The 19,894-nt window shown below is 46.4% G+C and overlaps 1 protein-coding gene across 8 annotated transcripts in view; it reads right to left on the bottom strand.

The window, feature by feature from the left end:
* EYA2 (EYA transcriptional coactivator and phosphatase 2) overlaps nucleotides 1–19,894 on the bottom strand; it is a 171,722-nt gene that overhangs the window by 121,808 nt on the left and 30,020 nt on the right. The window contains exon 1 of one of the 8 annotated variants that reach the window (XM_075901578.1): nucleotides 13,657–13,677. The exons of the other annotated variants lie outside the window; for them this stretch is intronic. The gene's annotated coding sequence lies outside the window, so the exon portion shown is untranslated. Of the gene's footprint in view, nucleotides 1–13,656; nucleotides 13,678–19,894 lie in introns of those variants that run through there. 8 annotated transcript variants of the gene reach the window in all.

The following is a 19,894-nucleotide window of genomic DNA, read 5'->3' on the forward strand; positions in this document are numbered from 1 at the left end:
GCAGAAAAAGACCCCATCCCATGAACTGTTTCTGCTCATTCAGAAAAGTCAGTTCTGTTTCATTTGTGCAAGTGATCAGTAAAAAGACTCAGTCATGGCAACAGTGCATTCCTATATGCAGAGAATCTCCTTTCTGTTGAAGGAGAAAATTATCTCCCCATCAGACTCTATGAAAAGCTAGTATCTTGTCTGTACACATATTTTCCCACTTTAATGACAATAATTAAAGCACTGAAACTCCCGAGTGTGGATGGAATTATGTCACTATGAAGGTGTTTTATACCAATATAGTTATTTTTATAGAGGTGTAGTGGGGTGGAGTGGACACCCACTGACCCAGGAGAGGAAGAGCCCCTCCGCATACCTCTTTGGATAGAGCCTGACCCGCTCCTCTCCCCATACCTGGCTGTAAGTCAGGAGGCAGAGCCAGAACTATTAAAGGCCAGTCCAGGAGAGCAGTAGGGGGTCAGCCAGCAAAGGAGGCAGAGGTCGATCCTGTGCTACCAGGCTGCGAAGCCGAGGACAGACTTAGACCCCTGTGCCCACAAAAGGCTGAGGAGTGGCCTAGATCCCCACACCTACTAGAGGTTGGCCTGGATCAACATACTCGTCGGAGTTGCTGCCTCACCCTGACCTAGAGCCAGGGGTTTGGAACTCTGCCTGTGTTGATTCGCTGCCCTGCCCAGGGCCAAACGGGGAACTGGGGGACTCCAGTGGGGTGGAGGAGCCACCCACTCACCCAGGAGGGGAAGAGCCCCTTGGCGCACCCCTACAACAGGATATAGGGATAAACTATGTTGGCATAAAGCACCTTTATACTAGCATAACTGTCCACGGTTTTTGATTGGCTTTTTTCTTTTTTCCTGAAATAATTAGATGCCCTAACAAACAGTTAGATCATTAAAACTTTTAAGTCTAAACTAGGGATGTTAGTGGCTGGATATTAGCTAAATGTTAAACAGTTAGCTAAATATTTAATGGTTCCCGGTGTGTATGTGTACACACACACACACACACACGACTGACACACACACACACACACGACTGGCTGGCTCCGTCCCAGCCCGCCAATCCGAGTTTTCAATGAAGAACATTCAGGAGGTGACAACGGGCTCCCTGGGAGTGGAACTAGGAAGCACACTGGTTGCCAGCCCCGCCCTTGGGGGGCATCAAGTAACTGTAACCGCTAAGAAATTTAGTGGTAAGATGCTTATTAAAATAACCGCTTTCTAACATCTCTAGTGTAAACCAGGCTTAAAAACCACCTACGGACCAAAGTAGAAAATGGTAAAATATCCTGCTAAACTTTTCAGACTTTTTTATCAAAAATTCCCAGCCCCTTAACTTGTTTTCAAACAGAAACAGATACCTTCACGGATACCAAGGTTTTATTTTGGCCTTGTCTACACTGCATAGTTTTGTCGCCAAAAGCTTTTCTGCGTAAGTCAAGCATTTTAATTAAACTATTGTTGCATGTCCACACTGTGCTCCTTGATTCAGCAGAGTGCACTCACACTAGCAGCTTTTGCATCAACACAGAGTAGTACTGAATAATTCAGTGTTCAAAATCAGGGACTTGATCCTTCAAGATTCTGAGTATGCTGCTCCCCTCCAACAAACGTTCCCTAGACCCCACTACAGTGAATATAGCTGCACATGTATAAGTGTATACAAGGCGGGTTCCTTATTTTGTAAAGCCCCCTCTCATTCAAATATATCTTTTAAGGTTTTACAGAGTAAAGAAATCACACTAGGAGAGATTAAATTAAAAAGCTTAAACAAATATGGCTCTGTCTACGCAGGTGATCAGCCCCAATTCTGCCATGCACAGCCAAAAACCAGTGCAGCTGCACCAGAGCTATCCCTATGTCTAGGGAATTAAACCTACAATTTCAAGAGTGTGCCTCCATTTCAAGCACAATTGAACTCAGCCAGCACGGTACAAATCAGAACTTTCCTTGTCTATGGCTGGGGTTTGTTTGTACCAGCACAGCTATACCAAAGTCAGAGTCCCAAATACAGCTAGATAAGGCCTTAGACCAGGGGTGAGCAATCATATTTAATGGGGAGGCCACTCCAAGATTTTGGAAAGTGGTCAAGGGCCGCACGCACTCTTCCATGATATTAATGGAGGAGGTGCGGGGTCTAGGATGAAGTTGGGTGCAGAAGGGAGCTTGAGTAAGAGATTTGGGTGCAGGAGGGCCTGTAAGATCTGGGAGGGAGTTTGGATGAAGGAGGCAGTTGTGACCTGGGGCATGGGTTTGAGTTGTGACACAGGGCAGGGGATTACAGTGCAGGGGTTTGGATCGTGACCTAGGGCAGGGGTTGGGGTGCAGCGTATGGGCTTAAGAGGGGGGCAGAGGATTTGGGAGATGTGGGGGTAGGTCTCTAGGGTTGGCTTCAGAAGATCCACAGCAGAAGGATAAATGCATGGAGCAACCTTTTCATTTTGGGGGACAGAGAACCTATTTCCAGCTGTGTGCTCCTTTCGGGGTGGTGTGTGTGTGAGTTTTTGTTTGCAAACAGAATAGTAGCAATTTTCTTTTGCTACTTTGGTAATCGGGGGGGGGGGGTGGGTTCTGAGCACCAAGAGGAATTAAGAATTTTTTACTCAGTGAAACATGGGCCATTAGTTGGAACAAATGCCAAAGTGAAACATTTTTCAGGAAGTTTGGGGTCAGAATGTTTTACCTTGGGGAGGGGAGGCCCAGCTGCAAGGAGTATTGGGGGGGGAGACGTTTTTCTTCACAGATGGATGGCTTACATTTGTTGTGGATTTGAATGTGCTTGGTAACCCATAAACATTCATACCAGCCAGCTCCAAAGGGATAACTCTTGATTCACATGGTCATGATGCATCATTTATGCAGATTTCCCATAGCAGTTTGCACTGAAAGAGGAAAGCAGCAGAACACAGTTGCTCAAAAGAGAGAGCACCACTGTTAATCAACACATAGAAAGCATGCATGCATGAAAGGAGGTGTTTCCAAGTAGGCAACACAAGACAGGTTTATTTTTAGAGCCCTGCACAGATACAAAGTTTGTATCTGCATCTGTATCCTCAAAAATGAGCGGGGAATATCCACATCGACATCTGCAAATGTGGATGCCTGCTGATATAAAGCAGATATCCACGGATTTGCAAGGCTCTATTTATTCTTACATAAGAGGAAGTATATATGAGAGTCTACAACCAGAAGCTGTGTAGTCCAGTAGCTCATGCACTGGCCAGGGACGCGGAATTCTATCCCCTGCTATGCTCCTGATTAGCCTTGCGATAGTGGACAAGTTCTTTACATAGGCAAAAAAAGTAGGAGGGACGGGGTTCTGCAGCACCCCCGGTTTTGCACCTGGCTTCCCCCCATACTCATAGGCCACCCCCGCTGCCTGCCATCCCTAGCTATGATGTCATTTCAAGAGGGAGGGGGGCTGCAACTGCATGTACTGAGATGTTGCTTGCTCTTCTTCCCAAACCCGACTCTCAGAGAGCAAGGAGAAAGTATGGAGTTTGACTGCATTTCCCTCACCAGCCAGGAGCAAGAGGAGGGGGCAGAGGAGTAATTCAAGCAAGCTGTGTGCTGTCTTCTCACTCTGTTTGGTTTTCTTCTTTGTTTGTTTCTGTCCCTGCAGCCCTCTCCTGAAATAGTGCCCTGGGTAGCCTGAACTGTGGTGTCCAACCAGTTCTGAAGTGGTAGCCACTATAGCGGCTACTGCTATAGCGAACGAGCCACACTCCACCGGCCAAATAGCCACATGTGGCTAATGGATAGTGTGTTGGACACCATGGGCCTACAGGCTCTGCAGACTCCCTTCTTCATGCTCCATGCCACTGGCCCTGGAGGCTCCACTGCCACTTGGGGTCCTGCTGGCCTGGGACTCTGAAGCCTCCTCCAGCTGTGACTAGGGTTGCCAACTCTCCCAGACTGGACACCATTTGCAGCAAAAGGTGTCTGGTCAAGCTGGCAACCCTACATGACCCCAGCCTGAGGCAGTGTGGTTAGCAGGGATAGGGGACACAGCTCAGTACCCCCACCTTAAAATAGTCCCAGTGCCACTGGTTCTTTGCGTTTATTATCCCATCTCCTCATGGTGTGTCTTGTTTATTCAGATTGTAGAACCCTTGAACACGCACTGTCTCTTACACAAGCAGCCCCCAATCACAGCTGGGACCTCTAGGTAACACACTAATACAAATAAAGAAAGAGAGTCACATTCCCCAAAGGCTGCAGTGTACCTTTAACCTACTGTAAGACAGGTTAATTTATATCCTTGCAAAGTCAACCCTGCTTCTACAGAACTATTTACCACGCTGTTTTAAGAAACACAAATATTTGCAGCAGCAATATTAGGGAAGCGTGGTACTTACTGCCAGTATAATACAGAGAAGTTGCTGAAGAAGCACGCTCAATAATTATTGCAGAAAAAGTGAGCTTTCAAGCAAATTTCCTGTTGAGTGCCTCTCAGGAATGGTGCATCACAGCTTTTTTCCATTCCCATAACACAGCTTGAGAGAGGAGGACAGTTTTGGGGCTAACGTGAGTAAGTGGACCTCAAGATAAGCAGGCTCTGACACAGGCTCTCTGTGTGACCCTGGCTAAGTCTCATAACCTTTCCGTACTTCAGATTCCTCTTCTGTAAAATGGAGGTAATTAAAGAAAATGAGTGACATAGGAAATAAAAGCATAGATAGGCTGCTGCCCGCATTTTTATTAACACGGCTGAGATTTTTCAAAACAGTCAAAGAGAATTTCAGTAAGAGCTGAGCAAAAAGACTCTCTTTAGAGCCTCTGAAAATCTCAGCCCATTTGATTAGATGCATTTTAAGACTACTGTGGCTGGTCTGTGCTCCCACCATTGCGCCTACTTGTACAGCAGACTTGCTGGGGGTAGTAATGGTGGGTTATTTTAAGTGAAAATGTTAGACTAGACAGTCGCTCCAAATATAGTTTCTGAAACCCCTGTGCAGATACAAAAACCTCAATCCGCATCCATAAGGCTCAACTCATCAGCCAATCTGCAATCCGGATTTTACTTGCATCCGCACAGCAAGCCATCTGGAGGGGAGGGAAGAGGGAGCACAGATGAGTGAGGAGGGGGCAGGGCTGTGCAGGCAAGAGGCAGGCAGCATGAAAGCAGGGACTGTGAGTAAAGGGCAGCAGGGACCTGGGGCTGGAACTCCGCAGGTCATTGCTCACCCAGGTGGGGGGAGAGAGAGCTGGGCAGGATGGGCACTTGACTCCTTCTGCAGGGAGATTTAGGATGGAGCTTGTTGCATCCTTTACCTGCCAGCAGTGCAGGGCCTCACCCTCGTCCCCACCCCACCCCCCAGTGCTGGAGTGGTGGTGTTGGTGGGGAGAGAGCCCTGCGTGGTATCCGCTTCACTATCCCCAGATATGAAACAGATATCCACAGATGTGCAGGGCTCTATAGTTACTGCTCCGGGTGCTTCCTGGGACAAATCAGCAACGCTGGTAGTTTTGCCTGTTCACTGGCAGATTAGTCCCTGGGCCAACGAAGCCCATGCCCAGGGTCCCAGAGCAATTGGATGGCCCCAGAAAAACAGGCACCCTCAAGCACCAACCCATTTCACCCACCCACCATTCCTGCTAATGGAGCAAGGTTGGGGCACAGGAGCATGACCTGCCCTGCCTATCTGCCCATCCTGCCAGAGGCTTGCCCCGCTATACCCACCTGACACTCCAGCTGGGGAATGGGAGAAACCCCTGTGCCCTGTCCCTACTTCCCCGGCAGGAGTACTGTGGGGGAGGAGGGGACAGGGCAAGTCCTCATGCCATGACCGCATTTCCCCAACAGGAATGCAGTGGGTACGGGAGACTGCAGGTGGAAGGGGTCTCTGGCCTAGGACACACAAAACAATAATCCACCTCTGAGCATGTTACTTGTTAGTTATACCAGAAAAGTTTGTATCTCCTGTGCAACTCTGTGGATTTCATCATTAGCTTGAGAGTGGCTTTATGAGAAACCTGTCCAAATCCATGAGTAAAAATGTACTTCAAAAGAAAAAAGTTTAAAAAAAGGACATTCCTCTGGAAAGACAGCCCAAGGTCTCACACCTCAGATTCTGCTTCCAGTTCTATCGTGGTCTGATTGTATAGCCTTGAGAAACTCACCCAAACTATCTGCCTACATTAAGGCGTCTGTAAAATGAGGAACACATAGCATCTCTAAAATTCTCTCTAGTGCATGTCTTCGTATTCACTTAATTTTTTTTAGTCAAAAGGATCTACATCCTTGGACAACGACTTCTTTAAATCATCTGACTTCCTTTTTCGCAATTTTCAGAGCTCAGCAGCTGCCCTGCTCAATGACTCAGGCAGGAAAGGGCTGTATTTTAAGGCAGGCCTAGCCAGCATATCCCTGCTCCGAATTCTGGCCCTTTAAGAGCATTGGGATTCTGGAAATTGTAGCCCCCCAGTGGCTAAGATGACTGAAGGTCACTGCAAGGCATGCTGAAACGAAGTACCAGGGAACATGAGCATCGCGTGACTCTGAAGAAGAAGATAGCAGAGAAGCCGCAGCCCCATGGTGGAAGAAAGAAGAAATCTGGAAAAGGCCTGAGAAGATACTGAAAGACTTCGTGGAGAGGTGATGGAAATAGGGTTGCCAGATGGTTTCAACAAAAATACTGGACACACTTGACATTACATCACAATCCACATTACATCTTATTTAGAAAATACTGGACATTTATATTTTTTCATTTATATTTTCTCAGTTTGTTTCTCAAACAGAAAACTCAAATACTGGACTGTCCGGTTCAAAACCAAACACCTGGCAACCCTAGATGGAAAAGACTCAGGGCAATACAGTGCTGGTGTGGTCTGGAGGGCCATTGATGCCTTTTGTATTAGGCTTCCCGAAACCAGAGCTTCTGGAGATGGTGAAAGAAAGTCTTCCTTATTGTCCTGATACAAAGGAAGAAACCTGAGCAAACCCTTAGGCTGTGTCTAGACTGCACCCCTTTTCCGTAAAAGGGATGCAAATTAGACACATCGCAATCGCAAATGAAGCGGGGATTTAAATCCCCTCTGCTTCATTTGCATAAAAATGGCTGTCGCTTTTTTCCTGCTCGGAGCTTTGCCGGAAAAAGCACCAGTCTAGACAGGAATCTTTCGGAAAATAAAGCCTTTTCCGAAAGATCCCTTATTCCTCTTAAAATAAGGAATAAGGGATCTTTCGGAAAAGGCTTTATTTTCCAAAAGATCCGCGTCTAGACTGGCGCTTTTTTCCGGCAAAGCTCCAAGCCGGAAAAAAGCAGCAGCCATTTTTATGCAAATGAAGTGGGGGGGATTTAAATCCCCGCTTCATTTGCAATTGCAATGTGTCTAATTTGCATCCCTTTTACAGAAAAGGGATGCAGTCTAGACACAGCCTTAGGGTGAAAGACTATTGCACTTTGAGGCTGTTTGGTTGGTTGGAACTCATCGTTGCCTGGAAAAGGAGGACTTTTTTTGGCAAGAGGGCTGACTCATCCAATCAGTCAGGGGAAAGCCATTTTGAATGGCAGCCCGAGGCAGTGGATGCATCTCTGTGCTGGAGATGTAAGATGTGCCATTAAACTTAGTAATACTGTACTTTGGGTAAGGAAACCACTAATGCTAGTCTTACCGTCCCAGCTATAGGCACATCCAAGGGGAATACCAAACACTGTAATGCCTTTAAAAGGATTCAGGGACAGCAAGTATAATTTACAGCATTTTAATAGTGCCTGGAGACCCTGTACGGCATAGAAGTCTGGAATTTACGTATCTTCCCAACTCATCCCTCCAGTCTTAAGGTGAAGAAATTGTGGAAGTCCATTAATAGATGATGGCAGAACAAGGAGTATAACTCTCAAATGTTGGTTCTCCTAATTGCTCACTTTCTGTTAATAGTTTGATTTTTCTTATGCAATTTCTTTGCTTTGATAAAGCATCACTAAATCAGACCTTGTGGTTAGAATGCACTGAGTTAACTGCTGATTAAGTATGTTCATGGGAGCATTAGAAGGCAAAGTCCTTTTTGTACTTTTAGGATAGTATAGCAGGACGACTCTCCTGGAGACTCAGTTTGTCCTTGGTTTAAAAGGACTCTTTCCTCCCACTTCTGCAAGACTGAAGAAGCCATTCCACTGAGAGTCAAGAAACCTGGACCCCAGCAATAACTTGCTGTGTAACCTTGGGCAAGTCATTTAGCCTCTCTGTGACACAGTCTTCCCAGTCTGTAAAATGGGCATAATAATCTTCCACCTAACTTTGTAAATGCTGGATATCTATGGATGAAGTTGCTATTTTAGCGTTAAGGATCACTGCAATATTGAGTGCACAAAAATGTAGACTGTTCTACAGTGAATCATAGACTTAGTTCTTGGAAAATCTGCTACCTTGTCCTATCAAAGTAGACAGACCTATTGCCTTATTTTTTCATGTCCTCGCTCCCCCAACTTTGAACATCCTTAGTCATGACTATAGTGAACAAAGCTTTGTATGCTATTTCATCGCAAATGCCCATGAAGGTAAATTTGAATACAGTTGGCACCATATACTATTAAATAACCCAGCAGCTCTCTCAGGGCTTGTCTACACTACAGAGAAGGTCAACATTGCTGCAGTCAATCTTCCAAGGTTTGAATTAGCAGGTCTAGTGAGGACTCCCTGATTCAAACTGAGAGGGTGCTCCCACTGGCGCTGGTAGTCCTGCTCCTCATGAGCATGTGCTCCCATCGACCTCCCACTGTGGGGATGGTGCCAAAACACTAAGATACTTGGACTAAAGCTACATAATTAACGTAGCTGGAGTTGCATATTTTAAATCAACTTTCCCCTTTAGCGTAGACATGGCCTCAGAGTGCAAGTCCTGTAGCTAAAGTCAAGCTGTCCCTTAATGACAAGCCCTGAAGCCATTCAAGTGTGCTTCCACTGTTGTCTTTTAAAATGTTTAATCTAAGGCCCATGAACCCTACTCTTAATATAGCTAATTCAAAGAACAAAATGTAACTTTCACTGTAAATGAGCAAGGATTTATTCATCTCCTAGTGCTTCCTGAAATTAAATGAGATTATTTCTCAGTATCTTTTGTATTTGGCTTTGAGTCAGGACAGCAGTTTGGATTCAGCTGAATACTGAGGAGAAATGTCTAAATTCTAATAAATTATGAACCTCCGTCATTTCTCTGCCACAAACATTTTTATTTATTTGAAGAGAGTATGTGGTCTCTTAGCCAGAGAGTGCACCACCCTCTTTAAAACCAAATAAATAAAAGCTTCCCTGTGGTCTTCGTAACTCTGTTCTCCTGGGCCATACAGAACACTACTTGGTTACCAGAACTCATGAAGGGACAAGTTACCTGGAGGTTACAGCAGAGAAGTTTAAGGCAAAACACCACAGGAATTGATCCCTGCCTCTCAATGACTCAGTGGCCTTGTATAAGTCATTTAACCACTTGTTCATCAATTTGCACATGACCCAGCTCAGAGCTGTTGAGAGATCACGTCAACTAGGGATGAATAGAGGCATATGCAAAAATCACTTACCTAATTTGCACACACGACTAGCAGAACTGTGTGCACAGATTTGGGTATTTGTATGTGTAATGCTGGGTCGTTAGCTGTCCATCTGCACACACACGAACTGAACATGCAATACCGGCACCTGCGCACAAGGTTGTGAGTAGGGCTGCAGATTTGTCATGGCACTTTTGTCAAAACTGTGGCTCAGTCATCATGGAAACTTTAGCAAACGTCACAGGTTTAATGACTGCTCTAAGACTTGATTTAACAAACACAAAATGCCTTGACAGGCATGCAGCTCTTCAAAAATCACAACAGGCCACTGTCACCCAGCTCCACTGCCACCACTGCTCTGCACAGCTGAGGGGGGCAGAGCAGCACCCACAGTAGGACCCTCCATCCCATAACTCTAATCCCAGCTCAGTGAGAAGCAGAGACCCATAGGATGGGCAGGGAGGGGCTGGGAAAGCAACCTGCCCCACACTCCCCAAGGAATGACAGCTTCTGTCCTCCATGGAACTGGGCCCCAGCGCTGTAGGGCAAGCCTGCCCTACACTTACCTTAACATTGGCAGTAATGGCTTGTGTGTCCCACAGAGTTAGCATGACCAAACCTGAGCAACGCTGCAACCCCGTGCACCAGGTCATAATGCTTGTAGGAAACCTGGTCCAGCCATGTGAAAGTAAGTGGGTGCACCCTGGTGCGCAGCTCCAGCAAGAGCTGGCTGAGCTGCAGCAAAAGCCAGCAGGGAGCTATCTGAAGAGCTGGCAAGGACCTGGGTTGCAAGAGAACCCAGGTTGTAAGGAATTTAAGTTCCTTTCACCCCTGTGTGGGAGTTTTATTAGATCAATAGCTCCCTTGTGCTGTACCACCCACAGAGACTCACTGGGAAGCAGTTTGATTCGGACTGAATCTTCTGATAGGCCTTGCACTGATCTCATGTCAGTTTTTGGAGCAGCGGCTATTTCATTGGACATACTTAGGCCACCCTGCAATGTGTGGCAGTGGCAATGTTGGAGGGAGAAGCTCTCCTGCCAATATAGCATTGTGCACACTACTACTTATGTCAATGCAACTTATGCTGCTGGGGAGGGGTGTTTTTTCACACCCCTGAGTGGTATAAATTGTAACAACATACGTAGTCATGTAGACTAGGGATGTAAAATCCTGTTTAATTGGTTAAATTGTTAAACATAGTGCTAATACTATGTTTAAAAGTTTAACCAATTAATTGGGAGTGGGTGATGGAGCCATACCAGCAGGGCTGGAGGTTGGAGTCCAGCCTCTGCATGAGGGCTGCAATTTCTGTCGTGGCTCCCGGCATCCAGACGGACTAGGAAGTGGCAGCCCCGCACAGGGGGCCCAGCAGGGCTGGTCCTGGGTACTGGTTAACCATTACTCAATAAGCATCGCCTGAAACTTACCAGGTAACTGGTTAACTGATTATCTGTCAACATCCCTAATGTAGACGTGGCCTTAAGGTAGGTTTGGTGAGAACAGATTCAGACCCAGAATCTGGAAGCAACTAGCTTTAAATTCATTCTCAAATGTACCCAGAAAAGGTCTCACAGGATTAATCATTGAGGGTAGTGGTATCATCCAGTGAGCTCTTGTGACAGTTTGCAGCGACACTACTGTCTCAACCATTGATAAATGCCAAAGCTGAACAAACCCCAAAAAGAAGAGGACAAAGCTAGAAAATCCAACAACAAATATTTATTTCAAGTGGGCACAGTTCACACAAGTGTGCTCATTCCTCTCTGAAAGTCAGTTCTGATAAAGAATGGTACTTCCAAAAGCTACTATTACTAAACAAAATCAAACTGTATCCCTGCAATTTTTTTGGTAGATGTTTCAGATCCTCAAACCTGAAGTGGTTCTTTTCTATAAGAATTGCAATTAAATAGTTTATTAGCCCTCTTACTTCTTTTCTCACCTTCCCCCATGATGCAATTGCTGCAAAAGGCCAACAATGCATTTTCCAAACAGAACGCAAAGCAGTAACCAAAACAATGTCTAAAAAGACTACAGCTCTCAACTGCAATAACAGCCATGGTGCTGGCAGTTTAGCCACTTAGCCTAAGGAGCAGTATTACTAGCTGCTAGGTTTCTCTGCATGGGTGTTACCATAATACAGGTCTCTAGTCAAGTCCATGGCCATGTTTTCACTCCAGGAAAGATCAACACTGCCATGATCTTCCAGAGTTCAATTTAGTGGGTCTAGTCAAGACCCACAAAATCAAACTCAGAACGCACCCCCATCAGTGGCCAGTACTCCTGCTCCTGCGAGGACTATGGGAAGTTGATGGGAGTGTTTGCTTCCCTCAGCCTCCCACTGTGGGGATGGTGGGGAAACTCAAATAAAGGTACATCGACTCCAGCTATGTAAATAACGTAGCTGGAATTGCATATCTAGATTCAACTTTCCCTTTTAGTATAGACCTGACCTCATACATAACAAAAACCATCCTTTGGTCATAGGTACAGGCAGTCCCCGAGTTACGTGGATCCGACTTATGTCGGATCCGCACTTACGAACAGGGCTTTCTCGCCCCGGAGCTCGCAGGCAGCGGGACCGCCCAGAGCGCAGAGGTCCCGCCACCTCGACCTCTGGGGCGAGAAAAGCTGCTCCCGGTGCCCTTGGTCTGCTGGGGACCGTCTCCAGCAGACCAGGGACACCGGGAGCAAAGCCGGGGAAGCGGAGGGGTCCCGCGTCTCTGAGGCTTTGCTCTGAGGTCTCCAGCAGACCAGGGAGACGCAGAGCAAAGCCGCGGAGGACCCGGGCGGCGGGACCGCGGTGCATCTCGGTCCCCCGCCTGCGTCTCCCTGGTCTGCTGGAGGGGGGGGGGACACAGCTAGTATGCCCGCCCCCAGCAGTCCAGGCTTTTCTCCAGACGCCTGTGGTAGAGCAGCTGGGGCGCTGCCGGTTGGTCCCACAGCGCTGCGATGGGCGCTACTGGAGCAACCCAGCAGCACCCCAGCTGCTCTGCCCCAGGCGTCCCCAAGTCAGCCGCTGCTGAAACTGACCAGCGCTGACTACAGGAAGCCCGAGGCAGAGTTGCTCTGCCCCGGGCTTCCTGGAATCAGCCGCTGATCAGTTTCAGCAGCAGCTGACTTGGGGATACCTGGGGTTCTTAAGTTGAATCTGTATGTAAGTCAGAACTGGCGTCCAGATTCAGCCTGTTGAAACTGATCAGAGGCTGATTCCAGGAAGCCCGGGGCAGAGCAACTCTGCCTCGGGCTTCCTGTAGTCAGCCCCTGGTCAGTTTCAGCAGCGGCTGAATCTGGACACCAGTTCCGACTTACATACAGATTCAACTTAAGAACAAACCTACAGTCCCTATCTTGTACGTAACCCGGGGAATGCCTGTATTCCCTAACTTCCACACCAAACAGAACCTTAAAAAAAGCCTCTAGCCAGCTGTTAGCCAGCCAAACTTGTGCGCAGAATCACAATTCACCAAGGATTGGGTTTACTGAATGAAAATACCTTTGTGTGGAACACAGTGGAAATGTGCAGGTCTGGATGAGAATTAATGTATCTTTTCAAGTGTTCTTTATAAAGTAATTTGGTACTGATGGATGATGCAAATGGAGACAGATGTCCTCTTAAAAATTCATATAGCAAGTCTTCCTGTTTGCTCTCCAGTATATTTTATCCCTGACCTAACTGGAGAAGGAGGAGGGATTTATTGTCCATGCCAGTTGAAGGGTTCTGAGTTAGTGGTTTTTGTGGTGTGGACATTTACTTGGAACAAGATCAATGCCACTAGTTTATTTCATCAGACAAGCAGAAGTGTCAGATCAGAAGAGCTCCAGTTCTGGATGCCTGGTGAAGATGGGCACAAGTCACAAATGGGGGACTTTGGTACAGAAAGTTTTCCACCCAGAATCTGGGCTACCACCAAAGCTAGAGCAGCAGGTCCCTGCAGGTGTGTTCCAAAGCAGGCCTTCATGCAGATGTCTGATTCTCAATGCAACCCTCCTCACATGCTGTTTTGTTTGTAGTTGTATAGCAGGAATAATTCAGATAGCCATTGCTTGTAGGAATACAGAAGCACAATAAAGCCACCTTTACACGGCATATGTTGGCACAGAGTTGCAGGGCATTTCTATGGGCAAGCAAAATTTGTTTTAAACAAACTGACTTGAATCATCTAGTAGATGCATCCCAGCTCCTTCCTTTGGTGGTTCTAATCAACTCACAGAGCAGAATGGTCAGATCGAGTCATTTGCAAAAGTTTCAAATAATGACAGTAAGTGATGATTACCTTTAGAGCTGCAGTTCTCAACTAGGAGCTGGGCACAGGTTCCAGGGGTCTACCACACAGGGCTAGCATTACACTCATGGGAACCCATGACAGAAAGTTGAAACCTCACCATGCAGGGCTGAATACTGGGGCTGAAGCCAAAGCCTTTGTGGAGGTCTCTGTGGTGTGGGGACTTGGGCAACTTGCTCAACTCCCTAACCCTGGCCCAGGGCTTTTTTATGCAGAAAAACATTTGTGGCACAGGCAATTCATGGAGTTTTTATAACATGTTGTGAGGGCCTCAGTAGCAAAAAGGTTGAGACCCTCTGATATAGAGGACACATTTAGAGCTAGAATGAAAGAATCCTCATCCTGAAGCCCATTTCTAGTTCCTCTAGGATTCTTCCTCCTTGCTCCGACTACCAATCTCTTTAGCAGCTATCCTTGAAAATGCTGGTTCAGCTTTCAATATAGTCTTGGGCAATGAAGCTCATCGCTTATGAAGCCTGTTGTTGATTACCTGTCTGGAATGACTTGCACAATGCCAGATTAACCGGGGTCACCCACCACATGCAAACACAAGGCTGAAGGAATTCAAAATTCCAAGCAAACAACTTCAGTCACAAAAACTACAAAGTAGTTGCAATGGGGGAGAAAGGGGACCACCTGCAAGTACATCAAAATAGTAGCTACCTAGTATCCAGTCAAATAATTTCAGAAAAAGCCTTGTCCTCTATATTCAGTGGGAAATGTGAATTAAGAGATAAATGCAAACTAACTTCTCCTTGGCTGTTTATGAGTAGAAGTCCTATGAGTAGAAGTCACATCCCTATTCAAAACTCCAAGCACTTCTATGGTGACTGAACATATAGGACAATGTCTTATGTCTCTTCAGATGGAGAGGCAGACAGATTAGGGGAGAGGCAGACAGATTAGGAGAATGCCTACAAGTCACAAACAGAGGAAGAGAAGAAGAGAAGGGTTATAAACTCAGGAATTCCTAGCTCCTATCTCAGACCACTAGACTGCATTCTCCTCTCCTTTGCCGCGACAGCAAAGGCAATGTTTTCTTCTCAAATCTGAACTGCTTGGCTTCGTCTAGACTGGCCACAAATTCCGGAAAAGGGATGCAAATCAGGTAAGTCAGCATAGGGAAATCCGCGGGGGATTTAAATATCCCCTGCGGATTTAAATAAACATGTCCACCGCTTTTTTTCCGGCTTGGGGAAAAGCCGGAAAAAAAGCGTCTAGACTGGCGCAATCCTCCGGAATAAAGCCCTTTTCCGGAGGATCTCTTATTCCTACTTTAAGGGCTTTATTCCGGAGGATCGCGCCAGTCTAGACGCTTTTTTTCTGGCTTTTCCCCAAGCCGGAAAAAAAAGCGGCGGACATGTTTATTTAAATCCGCGGGGGATATTTAATTCCCCCGCGGATTTCCCTATGCTGACTTACCTGATTTGCATCCCTTTTCCGGAATTTGTGGCCAGTCTAGACATAGCCCTTTAGTATTCTGATTTCCAAATCATTCTGCTCTGACATATCTAGAATTCATCTTAGGGTATGTCTACACTGCAAGGCTATTTCGGGATACCAGAGGTATCCCAAAATAACTACCCCATGTCCAAGAAATGCACCCGTTATTTTGAAATATTTTTCGAAATAACAGACACACTATTTCGGTTTCCTGTAAACCTCATTGCAGGAGGAATAAGACATGGCTTGAAATAGCACTTTATTTTGAAATTTGGCACCGTAGCACAAATTGCGTATCTTATTTTGATTTCAGCGTGCAGTGTAGACGTACCCTTAGAAAAGCTGTGCATCTGCCAGTTTTCGATAAATTTCTTTCCATATTGACAATTAATAGATGTAGAAGAATTAGATTTTTTTTTACTCAGTAAATGTTGAGTAAACAAATTCGCTGACATATGCAAACCAACAAAAATTCCCATCAATAATCTGAATTTACATTTGGCAAAGTAAGAAAATGGCTGCTTAAAAATTTAGCCTGATTTAAGGATACCTGCTTTGTATATTTTGATGTGATAGTGACAATTTATGCTGTTAATGGTTATAAAATGTGCATCTCAACATCTACAATCATTAAATATTTTCCTGCAACTGTGAAAATGTAAATAAACTGAAGAACTTAAATATTAACATGGCTATTACCCATTAAAATTATTAAAAATAAATATCAGATTTGCCAAGCCTAAATATTAAGCATAACCAATGTCTTAACCCCTGGGGCAGCTGTTAGTCTTACATGCTTGCAGCAGGAAGATTATGTAGGTCTGTTTATAGGTCTCCCATTCCCTGGGAGCCTAGCGACTAATGCATTCATTTCATAGTTGCTTATTTAGGTTTGGTATCCAGATACGAGAACAAGGGAACTGGTTCCATTTAATTTGAGTTCCTGCTACTAGGTCTCATGTGACATCTTGAAATCTTGGGTCTGGTTCCTGGCATAATTCCTAAATGTTAATGAATAACTTTGGAGGCACATGTTTCAAAATATTAAGAGAGACAACAAAGATTCCTACATGAAGCCTTTCCCAACCCACACAAAAGAGCTTCTTGCTCCCCCTAATTCTGGGCTGGGGAATGTTGCCTTCCCCTTAAGGGTGCTGCCAAAGGGGAGCAGAAAACCTAAAATCCATCATATGGAGATGGTTTCCAAAACATTTCCCTCGTTAAGACATTAAGACATCTCCGTAATTATAACTAAATATTTATGGTACGTCTGTGTGTCTATCACAGGCTGACCGGGGGGAGGGTGGGGGGGAAGGCAGGAGGAGTGGAGCTGGCTGGGGGAATTGGGGGGGTCACCAGCCAGAGTGGAGCAGGGCTGGCTGGGAGGGGCTGAAGGATGAGCGGGGGGAGAGAATCGGCCAGCGGGGAGTGGGACTGACCCGGGCGCACACAGATCCCGGAATGCTGCCCATCCCGCACACAGTCCTGGTGAAGCACAAGCGAGTCCGGCCCCGGGGATTCCATTTCGCCCTCCTGCCTCTTCCTCTCCCTCCCCCGCCCCCGGTGTAGTTGCATACTGCCTGGCTGGTAGACACACTGATGCAGAGTGAGTGGTCTACCAGCCAGGCAGTTCGCAACTATGTACTGATACTCCTAATAATAATAAAAATTACCTAATTAGAAAATACCGGACATTTTACCGTATATTCCGGCGTACAATATGACCTCTGATGTTAAAAAACATCCCCCAAAAATCGGGGGTCGTCTTGTACGCCGGGTATACATCCCAGGCGCACCTGGGATGCCCCGCCGCCGGATGCCCCCCCGCCGGCTTCCCCCGAGGCTTTCAAAGCTGCTGCGGCTTTGCTCCCAATGTCTCTGGTCTGCTGGGGACCATCTCCAGCAGACCAGGGACACCGGGAGCAAAGGAGGCGGAGGGGCGCTGGGGTATAAGATGAAACCCTATCTTTTAATTAAAAAGATGGGGGGGGGGGTCGTCTTATACGCCCAGTCGCCCTATACGCCGGAAAATACGGTATATGTCCAGTATTTTCTCAATTTGTTTCCCGGACAGAACCCTCAAATACCGGACTGTCCAGTTCAAAACCGCACACCTGGCAACCCTATGAACAGTATGCGGCATTTAAAAGCGCCACATGCTCCTGGCAGGGCGGGGGAGGCTACGCACACTTCCCTGCCCCCAGGCCAATTAGGGCCTGGGCACAGGGGAGCGGCAGGGCCTCCGCAGACTGGATCTGGCCCGTGGAGGCCCTTTTGCTCACCCCTGCCCTACTACATACAGCTTTGCCACAAGTCATGTGATCCCTCTGCTTTGAAATGCTCAATGCTCACCTTGATGTCCAACTATACTCAGTGATTTGATTTATTAAAATAATTTGATGTTGCGGACACTTGAATTTTCCTACACCAAACACTTAAGCTCCGATTTTTCCATAAAAGAAACCAAGTCATGGTTTCTATGAAGCACAATGTAACATATTTCCAATCCTGCTCTATAAAATGTGACCAATGCTATACAAAGCACTAAAACCATTTTTAAGTTTGCAAGTGACTGGCATCCATTGCTCCAGCATGAGAACTGAAAAATAACGAAGCTAACAGCTGGATTGAAGCAGCTCTATGACGTGCGTTTATGGAATTATCCAACTCATCCAAAACAAAAATGAGTATTTGGTAATTTCTGAGTTAGTGCCACAGATGGCAGTACTTGAAATACCACCCAACTACTGATTACTCGGTTAATGTAATTATTTTAGTGGAAGAATTAATTTTGATTAAAAAAAAGGAGTTGCCAAGGGAAAATCCAAGTACAGGTCACTATAGAGGGGTAGTTGCCCCACTCTGCCCACAATGAGCTAAAGGAGTCTAGAAGCAGCGGGCGCAGAGCCCTGGCCAATCAGAAAGGGGTTTAGAAGGAGCCAATCAAAAGGCAGCTTACTAAGGCAGCCCTGGTTTCCAAGGAAGCATCTTAGCAGGAGAAGAGCAAGGGAGGATACCTGCCAGGCTGCAGGCCTTGCGATAAGGGCCAGGAGGGTGCAAGGGAAGTGGCCCAGGAAAGAGGAGGCAGTTGAGAGGCGAAAGGAAGGCAGGACAAGGTTACTGCCAGAGGGCTCTGGGCCCAGGGTAGTGGGTGGCCCTAGGTCCCTGCATTGCACCACACCTAGCCACACTGAGGAGTAGCCTTGACCGATTGTGGCTTCCCTGAGGTGAGGGGCTAAGACGGAGGCTGCAGTTGGCTACAGTGGCAGTTGCAAGACTGAGGACTGCTGATCCCCCTGGAAGCACAAGGTGGAGGGCACAGCCGGAGGGAAGTGTCCTGAAGAGGACACCATGATCCTGGGAGCAACAGGGGGCCAGAACAGAGCACGGAGTGACAATGAGCGAGACACCAGCCTGAAAAGGGTGCCCTGCTGAGCACTGAGTTCATTCCCAGTGTGACCAGCAGGAGGTGCCACAGCAGTGAGTTAGACCCCATTACAGTCACTTACAAACCACTTTCGGATTTCGGTAAGGGACTGAATCTCATATCCATGCTTCTGGTTGATCCACAAACTGTTTTGCAACAGTATAAAGAACAAACACTGCTTCTGTAAACAGGGAGCGAAACAAGGCAACTTAATCCCTGAAAGAGTTAAACATTAGTGCTTTAGCTGTGCCCTTCCTGCTTATAAAACTATTAAGGAGTTACATCAGATGGGGAGCAATGTAAGCTCATTTCTATTTCTATAACCTCTTTCATCCAGGAAGACTCCAAAGCATTTTATTTATATTGCAAATTATATACAGGAGGTCACACTTGAAACTCAGCAACTTCTGGAGCAGAATTGTCCTCTCAACACTCCAATATCTTCAGATCTCAGAAAAAACAGACAAAATTCAGTGCCCAAATAAAACTCCAGAGGGAATTTAGATAGACAATGTAATTATTCTGAACTTGGCAGAGACACTGGAGCGACTCTTGTGGGTAAGCCCACAGTTCTTTCCATACTTCCTTCAAATTCAATTCTCATGCAAAAGTAGACATCTCTGCTGTTCGCACTCAGCTCAGCATTTCTGCTGTTTAATACATGAATGCAGAACTTTAATAATCTGCAGTCGGTGATCTAACCCAAGATGTTACAAATTCTGAAGATTATTGAAGCAGCAGCAGTGAATACACATTGCGGTCAGTGTAAAGAACTAAAAACAAACAAAAGCCAGTCTGAGCCAAATAATAGTATCCCTCCTCTTAGCTCAGGGCTACTCAACATGCAGGCCACAGCCTGTTTGTTTGCTGCCCATGGTGTGGTTTGGGTTTACGTAGGGGATCCTTTGAACATGGCCTCCACAAGGAACACGCTCCATAAAGGCAAGGCACCTCCCAAGTGGGATGAGCACTGAAAGACGCAAGCGGACAGACTGGCTGGAACAGACGGGTACAGGGTGTCAGCATTTCTAGCCTCCAGGAAGGAGGTGCTGGGAGCACCAAGGCATTTTGGTAAGTGCTTTGTATTCATGCCTGTTCGTGTGAAAGAAGCTATTTGCATATATAGTTGCATGTATATTCAACCACACTTAAGTTGCAGCTCTCAGCATGTGCTGTATCATTGTGGCCCCCCTGGGCTTTCAAAGTTGTGTAGCCCTCTCTTAGCTGCTTTGCTTC

The sequence above is a fragment of the Pelodiscus sinensis genome, chromosome 18, assembly GCF_049634645.1.
Source record: "Pelodiscus sinensis isolate JC-2024 chromosome 18, ASM4963464v1, whole genome shotgun sequence".
NCBI classification, from domain to species: Eukaryota; Metazoa; Chordata; order Testudines; family Trionychidae; genus Pelodiscus; species Pelodiscus sinensis.